We start from the raw sequence: 9,762 nt of genomic DNA, 5'->3' as shown, positions 1-9,762 counted from the left end.
ATGTTATTAATTTAAAACAAATCAGTGCAAGGTTGCTCAAACAGGAAGAAACAAACGTACACTTCTGAGGCAGAGATAATTTCTAAATACTGCCTGGGCTGAGAATATATATGTGTGGATGGGTGGGGGGATACATACAGAAACATCTACCACCCAAAAGAAAGCCTAAACTGTAGGGGTTTGGCTTGTGTTCTGTGGAGCTGTGTAGGATGGAGCTGTCATTTTCCCATGGCTCTTACCTTGGCACCAGGAATTCTTCTAGCTGATCCTTGCTAACGTAGTAAAACTAGAGGTTTGGAATGAAGAGCAGAAAATAGCTGCATGGCCCTTGTTATTTGTCCTGGCATAGTATCCTTATTGTAGTTATTAAAATCTATCCCTGAGTTTTGAATCTGCAGTCTGTGCGTATTGCAAGATACTTTTTGTCTGGATCTTCATCTGGGATGTGTAGTTGTTTTGTCCACTGAAGTTAATGAAGTAACAGTGACCTAAATCATCTGAGCCTTAATCCTGCCCGTGGCTGTAAGCCCTGGCTATTAGCGTTTCCCGTGCATTCTTTGCAGTAGCAGAAGAATTAGAGAGAAATGACATTTCTCTTTTGAACCAGAGACAATTTCTTTTGTTTTGCTTTGGCTGGTGGTTGTTTATTTATGAACTAGTCAGTCTCTTCCAAAAGTGATACTCCAGTTGAAAACCTGATGGATGGTAACTGAATATCAGAAGATCATTTGAGCTATGCATATATTGACAAGTAGGGTAACACAGTAGGAGTGGATCTGTAGAGTAAAACGATTTGTGCTGAGGACTGGGTATTCCACAATATATTAATTTCAGTAGGTTTTACTTCAGGTTGGTTCTGACCTGTGAATGGAAAACTCATTAATGATTGCAGGACTCCAGAGCGCATCTTCTGGGTTAGTGTTATCTGCAGGTAATCCAGATAATACGCTTCAGGACCCCTTTGCAGTGTGGTATGTGGGAAAAATCAGGAGGTTTGCTTCCAAGTTGCACTCTTGGCCTCACCTAAAATGCAATGTAGGAACAGGGTTTATCGCTCTGTCCTGAAGATAGGTCATCAGTTGTACGTCCTGCAAAAAGTGCACAGTCGTGGTACGGTCTTGTGAGTTCTGCCCTTGTCAAAAGTCTTCCTGCTGGATTAGAGGTAGGCTTGCTTGCAAAAGGATTATTTCTGAGCTGAAGTAAAACATATCTGGTGTATAGCATGTAACTACGGCACTGTTTACACTCTTCTGAGCTTTGCCAGAGAAACAGCTGTTTCTTATTTTTCAAGTGTAGTGAAAAGGAGGCAGATCCAGCAGGAAAACTCAGGCAGGGGATGGTAATGGCTTAGAACCTGCGCTCCCTTCTTCAGGCAAGGTGTTCGACTCAAAGAACTTGAAACTGGACCTGGGCAACAAGCTCCCTAAGGCAATACAGACACAAGTGCCAAAGTGATTTCAACAGCCAAAGATCTGACCAATAATTTTTTACCTGGAGAACAAATTGCTGAGATATAAGCCTCACTACTGAAGTTTTAAACCTCTTGAGTCATATACTTTCATTTTAGGTGTGCCCAGACGACCAGTGACACTTTATTATTCTCAAAGTAATAACTCCACAAACCAGAGGACAGACAATAAGAGATTGATTTGGAGTCATTAAAGCAATTCACCAGTATGCTTATTTGATGGTAACGTTTCCTGAAATAAGTCTGAAACCACTGTTAGCACCAGTATCGCAGCTGGTGAGAGCACTTTCCAGAGGGTAGCTGGGGGTGGCCCTGACAGCTGCTCTGAATTGTCATGTTGCACATTCCATGGTTTAAACAGTAATTTATTTTGCAATCTCTGCATCGTCAAATCTGGGGTGTTTGTCTGTAATGTTTAATGTTTAAAGAGGTCAATATTTAAAGAGATCTGTGACAGCAAATAAAACCTCTGGGTTGCTTGGAAGTTAATGTGTCACACACTCTGATGGTGATACAGAACAAGAACTGTCACTGACAAAATGTCAGTGCCTCTATTAAGACAAGAAATAATGGTGCCAAGAGAAACACCAGTGAGAAAGACTACATAAAACTTCTGACGCAGTTTCTGAGTATCTTAGTGAAGTTCACCGGAGCTTAAAGGAAAAACTCTATTTGTTAATTCTATTCAGGGCATGCAGGAGAACAAAACAGTGTGAATAGTACAAAACAGGGTATATGGGATTTGCCAGTGTGGAGAAATGAATGTACCTGCTGCTCTGCATCCCGCTCCAAGACAGTGTGGGAAAAAACAGGCATGTGTATTGGCAGACTGTGGGATACACTATGCCCTCAGTAATGCCTGCAAGAGTTGCCATAATCCCTTCCTACAGGATCCCTGCTTTGAAGTAGCACAGTCATGCCTAGCACTGAAGCTCCCAAAGTGATGTTGGAAAAACCAAAGCAGCAAATGTGTGGGTTGTTCTGCCTATAAGGGGAAGATGATGGCAATAAAAATTGGTACTACAGGCACTGAAATCAGTATACATAGCTGTATGGTGATACAAGCAAAGAAGGAAAGGGCCAGTGGAATCCTTTCACATGCCGGTGACCTGAGGTTAGCTGCGTTTGCCTCTGCTAACCTTGCTGCTTCTAGATCACCCCCTCTGCCTGACAGGGCTTGCTGCTGCAAAGGTCTGCAGCAGCAATGCTGGGAAGCACAGCCTGCACTCCCTCTCCTTCCATGCACAGTTCTGAGTGAGAGGACTGCTGCCTTAAACAGCTGATGGGCAGAAGACCTTTGAGCAAAATCTGTAACTATCAGAATTTCAAAGATACTTTTGCTCCTATTAACTTACAATTTTAGAAACAGAGTTATTTGATTAGTGAGAGAACTTCTGATTTTATACCATACATTATATCTACATATATAATATTTTAATCTGAATTAGGTAAAGTCACATCTGCAAGTACAATTAAAATTATCGGACTGAATTGGAAAAGCAACCACTGAATCTAAAATTACTTCAGTTGAAGCATCAGGTTAAAGCATCATGATGTAGTATATTTGTTGTGCAAACACAAACTAAATAATTACATAAACATTCTTATATTTTTTAGGAGCTGTGGCCATTTGTTTCCAGATAATCTAGGCAGTCTAATATTTCTGGGAGATTGGAAGATGTTACAAAAATCTTCTCTCTTAATAAGGAAGTTTGGTGTTTCAAGTTGGAAAGACAGCTCACTTCTTGAAATTCACATCTGATAATAATTTCCCTTGACAAAAAATATTTTTTGTGTAAAGGGAGCACAAAATATAGTTCAATACATCTAAAGACCACTTTTAAAGAAATGGGGGATGTGATTTGTTTCCCTAACCTGATCCTTTCGAGTTAGATCCTTTGTAGTCCCAAAAGTCATGAATAGTTTCTTATAAGTAGAAAAGAGAAGCAGAAACAAGACTTATAAAATCATCTGAATACTCGGGTCTCAGCTCTCTCTCTCTGCTCTCTCCTTGTGTCTCCAGACCTAAAAATGCTGTGAAGTGTGGGCAAACTGCCAAGAGTTTCACACCCAGTGCTGAACTGGCATAAAGTCAAAGGTTGCTAGTTGCATTTGGATGCCAAAACATTAGCATGGTTCTCACTACTGGCTCTTACATGTCCTTGTTCAAAGCTAGGTACTTTGCAATTTTTGCCTTTTTTATAAGCTTTCATTGCTTGCTTTTCCAAGGTTTTTCTTCAGCTTTAATCTTGCTGCTGGTGAGAAAGCATCTTGCGTACTAGAACTTTCCTCTTAAGTGGTAGCTGTTGATGGAAGTCCTTCTTCTGCAATGGGAAGCATATACATCAAGTGTTGCATGCGCTGGATACATCTGCGGTATCAGTTCATTGCAGTTCGAGGCTGCTCTTTGGTCCAGATTGCCAGTCAGCCACACCACAACCCCCAAATCCCTACTGAGAGGCCGTCTCAGTCTGAGCTCCACAGACGTGTTTGGAGTGGGACAGCATGCCCTTTCTTAGAGCCCCAAAATATGTCCAAATTTCTACTCAGAAATGGAGCATGTTAAGTGCAATGTGGCCCTGTCAGCAATATCCCGAGCCTGACCCTTGTTAACACTGTACAAATGCACTCAGTGACTAACCACCACAATTTGAAAAGTCACAGGCTGCATCAGCTAGGATTTGCCCTAGATCCCTAGTCTTTACCCCTGAACTAACATCTACCCTTAGAGGGTAGCACATTGGAACAGTGGTAGGTTTGACCCATAACTTGCAAGCATATTTTTGGGACATAGGCTTTTATTTACCCTGTACTCAGACAGACACCACTATGCAACTAATAAATCACAGACTTCAAGCTCAGAAATGTTCCCACAGAACTCAGGGCATTATTCACCTGTTAAGTGCTCTGGGTGGGATCAGTCACCTGATGCTATGAGCTCCCAGGTCTGCTTAGAGTTGATGTTATAAACACGTATGTGCATCAGAGCATCTGACAAAATGGCTCATTGGCACCCTTCAAATACTTGATATTATTGCACTTGAAACCTAGGCTCTGTTCTCCAGGAAAAGCAAAGATTCCAATCACAGAAAACTCTATGTACTATTTGTGGATGTTCAAGTGGCTGGTAGAAGGAACCAATGCAACTTAGCAGATACCTCTTGGCACCAGGACAGAGTTAACTCTAGCTTGGAGGGAGAACAACTGCAGCCTATAGGGAAGTATTTAATCTCTCTTCTTCTGTGTGATTCTTAGCAACACAGTAAAAGGAACACATGCTACAATTAATGATTTACATATTTATAACCCAATCCTCTTGACCTTTGTTAGCCAAAACACCTGAGTAAATGAACCTGTATACTCAAATTTCTTGTAACAGCTGGGAATGTGGCAAATGCTTTAAAAAAAAAAAAAAAAGTGAGCAGCAAGAATAACTGTTTTGGTTTTTTAAGGTAAGATGAAGCAGGAGTACAGAACTAGTCACATGGAGTTTAATGATAAGACAAATAGTAACTTCTAAAACCAGAATGTAAAAAACTATTTTGCTTGTGCAGTTGCACACTTCATTTTTGCAATAATAGCAAGTTGCTTGTTTATCTCATTCAAGCAACTATTTCCTCATTTCATGTCACAGCAAATAGCTGACTAGGGAAAAAGTTTGATTGGTAATTTTGAAGATTATAGCACTGGTTTCAAGTTAATGGTCATAAAAATCGCATATTACTGTTGTAGCAGTTCTTTGGCCAGAACACAGTATTTTGGCTATTTTCAATTCTTAGGATGGCAGGCACATCCTAAAGGAATATTGTAAAAATCTATGTACCCTTTTTGATAATTACCTGTTTTGCCTTCATCCATCCACTGAAATTAATGAAATCTGAAAGTAAATTTTATGCCCTTGAACAAGGGCAGGATTCTTTTTCTGAGTATGTCTCACTGAAGCTCCTACATCTTGCAGCTAGTGTTTTGTCTTGAGGCAGCCAGGAATGCATGACATTTTGTAGTAACGTGTGGCATGATGATAATTTAGAAGCCTGTTTGTGTCAGATTAGCAAGGGAAGAACATACGAAGAAGCAAAGTTGTTAGGAGGAATAACACATCTCTTGCTCTCAGGAACTCAATGAGAGCATTGAGTTAGTGCCGGTGAAGAAATTCTTTTCTTTAATTCTTCTTTAATAATAATAAGAAATTCTTCTTTAATTAAGAAATTAAAGAAATAACATTCTGCCTTAGAGGCCAAAAATAAATCAGAATCCATAAGCACTACAGTCTCCTTTAGCTCTACCTAATACCTGTAGTTGCCAGACCAAATCTTTCGACTGTGTAAACCAGCCTATGTTTCTGTATTTGAATCAAATACACTTGATTGTGCACACCCTGCTGATAAAAAATGGTGCTTGATTAGCATAGATGCATGCTTTGTGTGCAAAAGCACAGTGTTTCAATGAAAACGATTGGACAGCTTCAGCTGGGGAAAATATTGTCCAGATCACCAGCAATTTGGAAGGCTGTTTCTGTGTGAACATACTAGGTACACAGGGAGCACTAGAAGGCAATGGCTGTTGGATGATATTGCATCAATATGGCTGCAGATGGGGTCAGAAAATTCATTGTTAGGGAGGTTTTAAATGAGAATGGAAGGATGTTTGTTACTCCACCCTGAAAAGTGTAACACATAAACATTGAACTTGGGAGCTGGCTCAACAATGACTCAGAAGAAAAAGGGATATCACCATGAGTTCCTAAGTACAGATACCACGTTGATAAGTCCTTCCCTCCTGAAATTTTCATTATGAGGATTTGTTGCTGAAGGCAGACAGCAACTAGTAAAACAAACACCACCACCACCCACAACCCCACCCCCCACCCCCATTTTAAATATCATAACAAAGATTATGTTTCTAAATAAATTTTTGTTCTTCTCCATTGTGGATTCACTATTTCCTTTGTTCTTCATGCTCAGGACTCACAAAGTAGCGAGGATCCTGATTTCTGAAGTGAAATAATGCAGACATTAGGCTAATTTACAAACTTTGCTGCTTCTTTCAAGCCTGGTGCTCTAGAACACAAGAACTTAGTACTCTTCACTTACAAGGTCAAGAAGCAGGAATGAGAAGAAAGGAAAAAAGCTCTTTAATTTTACATACATATTACCTGCCTATTTCCTTAAATAGAAGGTAAGCAACCTAATCTAAAGCACTACAAACTCCTTTTCTTTGACCTTAATTATCTGGCAGAGATACAGCTCTAGTACATCCTTTGTTTGATAAACAGGTAAGATGAAAGTTTGAGTTAAGGCTCTTAACCAACTTGAGCCTCAGTGCTGTGCTCCGATCTGTCCCTGCAATGCTGTAACAACTGCTTTGTTACTGCAGTGAATACCTAAAGGTATTATGTCTCAAGTTACCTGCTGAGTATTTAAGGAGAAAATCTGGCCTAAGTGTGTCAGTGGGAGTTTGGCCACCGTCTCCATTTAAAGCTTGGATTTCATCTACAGTTTGTTGAATCACTGTTTTCAGGGTTTTGTTGGTTTTTGGTTGGGTTTTTTTGACTGATTTTTCCAAACTATATGGTACTAGATAACCTTCACAGTCTATTTTCAGCATTATTGCTGTTTCTGAATCAAACATCTCTGTGGAGCTGCCTAAATGGGTCTAAAAATTTGGGGGGGAACAAAGTTTTTTAAATTTTGGAAGAGAGCTGTGTACATCTTTTCTATGTAAGGAGCAACAATTGTAAAAATGATATCAAGAGGACCAAAAGCATCATTTCAGAAAGATGAGCATTACACTTGGTATGTTGGAAGAGTACCTGAATGACATAGGTAAATTATGGAGGAATTTCAGGAAGGTAAGTGTTAACCTCACATTTTGACATCTATCTTCCTTTGAAAAGCATTTCTTCATAGAGGAAACTGATTTGCTTAGATGAGTCTTAGAACAAGTGACCCTCAGTGTTTTTCCATTAAAGTAAATAATCATACTATTTTAAAGACAGTGGATCTTCCTCTTTTTGGTGGGGGAACATTAGAAGCATACATACTAGTATGTTATAGCACAAATTTAGAGTGAGACCTTCTTTAGGCATACCAGCCTATAAAATCACTGCTCCCAGCCACTTAGTTTCAGACTATGATCAAATTAGAAACGAGTAATGCAGAATCCTCTTTTGCCCAAACTCACCATTTCTGATTACATCTATTTCCCAGTATTTTATTAGTATTTCTGTTTTGCAAAGCAAGCATAAACTGGCTGCATTTTGCATTCCCTTTACACAGGTGCAAATGATCTAGCAATTGCAACCACATATATCCCATTATGTAACTGCACACTTTTCCTGTTCTAATCAGTGTGGCAAATGACTAATCGTATAAATCTGCAACTGGAAAACATAGAGATAAGAAAATATGATAGAGAACACCTTTATTTCTGAGACACTGCTACTCTCTGGCTGAATATATCACTTCAGTGCATAGTTCTTTGCCTGTAATGACACCCTCCCTAGTTAGCTGGTTCACCTTTTTGCTCTCTTAGAAATGTGCTGAGTTGTAACATTCATGTCCTGCTGTAGAAGTAACAGAGGACAGAATGTGATGCCCTCAGTTGGGTGACCTGTACGTGCAGGTGCACAGGTAATCAGGTGGCTGCATTAGGAGCATTATGTATTGATCCATGGTAAACTTTGGATATCTCCACACTCAAACAGGTGAGCCTTTTGGACTGGGAAGAGCAAATCTCACAGTAGAAGAATTACCTATTCCTAGAGAAAGAAAATATAATATGCTTATTCTCCTGGCCTGTATACCTTTATTTTCTTGGATAAATGAATTCAGGACTGAAGAGTTTCCTCTACACTCCATGTACCTCTGATAAAATAAAGAAATCTTTTTGAAGACAGGCATGCCAGATTTCTCTTCCTCATAGGTTATGTCTAATATTCTTAATAGACAAATACAAGGAAGAAATGCATATGTGTCCTTTGACACACACAGAAGTTAAGAACAATCAATGACTAGTGATAATCTGCAGAGATGTAGCAATATGTTTAAAAAGGAAAAGGACATATATACTGGGGGAAAAACCCCAGTAATGTTATAAAGGTTCCATTTCCAACTTGTACATTTAGTGATATGAGAAGTATTGCTCATAGCCTCAGTTTTATTTTTACCACCTATCCAAGCCCAAAGTTTCTTCAAGAATGCAAATACACAACATGCCTACTATTTCAGGAAGGAAAGAGAGTATTTTTATTTTCTCATGTTCTCCCACTTTTTGCAACCTCTAGTATATTAAAAATGTACAAATGCAAAAGGTATCTGTGAATGAAAGAAACTATCTGTTCTCTTTGTCACCAGAATCACATGTCTGGTGTCCAGACTTTCAGACTGTTGATGATTACTATATTTTTTGCAGGTGCAGCCCTACAATTTAAAGTCCTCGCTATTTAGTAATAACGTCAACCCAGAGACATAAATTCTAGTTTAGACAAATGAGCAGAATGTATACTCTAAGCACCTAAATTTCAGGAAAAAAAAATCATAAACTCATTGCAACCTCCATTACAGCCTCCTTCTACAGAGTTTGGTATTATCACCATCAATATTTCGCAATGTAACAACTGGTACAATTTTAAAAATCCTCTGGAATTAAAATGCAGGCTCTTTCAAAAATGGAATTGGTTTTCTAATTCAGTCCTTGAATCCCATGAAATACTTTATTTTCTCTGCAGTGTTTCTTCATGTCACTTTGTGTTTCATCTCCTGTAGAAAAAAGCCCTTGTCAGAATCATGTCTGTACCTTGACAAGTTATTAAGCAAATCAAAAACATACTACAACATTAAGACAGAATCTTTTTTTATTTCTATATACAACTTTGTTACATACTTCTACACCATAGTCAGCTTTCAGTCTATCTTATTTTTGTACTGAAAATGCATAAAAGTATCATAAGTTGTAAAAAGAAGTTGAAAAATGAACAACTGCTGTTCCTAGCACCCAGAAGATCTACAAGCACTCAAGAAGGTGGAATAAATACCTGTCCTAGCAGACTGACTTTTACTACAGCCTCTTACTCACCTTCAATAGTGTCTCAACCTTTCTTCTGCCCATAAGCAAATCTAACTGTTGAAGCAAACCCTTATATTCTTGGTCTTGCTTCCCACTCATAGCCACTTTAAAATTCTCCCCTATCTGCTTTAAAATGCCTGCATGACACCAGACCAAGTTTTTCAGATTATCTGTTTGGCACTTTCTCTAAAAAAACAGATTAATTCTTTGCACTGAAAGAACCTGTG

At 38.9% G+C, this 9,762-nt stretch overlaps 1 long non-coding RNA gene across 1 annotated transcript in view; it reads right to left on the bottom strand.

Annotated features, from left to right (window-relative positions):
* Positions 1-9,762, bottom strand: part of LOC119140959 — a 35,522-nt gene that overhangs the window by 17,393 nt on the left and 8,367 nt on the right. The gene's annotated exons all lie outside the window — the stretch shown is intronic.

The sequence above is a fragment of the Falco rusticolus genome, chromosome Z (assembly GCF_015220075.1).
Source record: "Falco rusticolus isolate bFalRus1 chromosome Z, bFalRus1.pri, whole genome shotgun sequence".
Taxonomy (NCBI): domain Eukaryota; kingdom Metazoa; phylum Chordata; class Aves; order Falconiformes; family Falconidae; genus Falco; species Falco rusticolus.
This window is presented reverse-complemented; position numbering and strand designations above follow the sequence as displayed.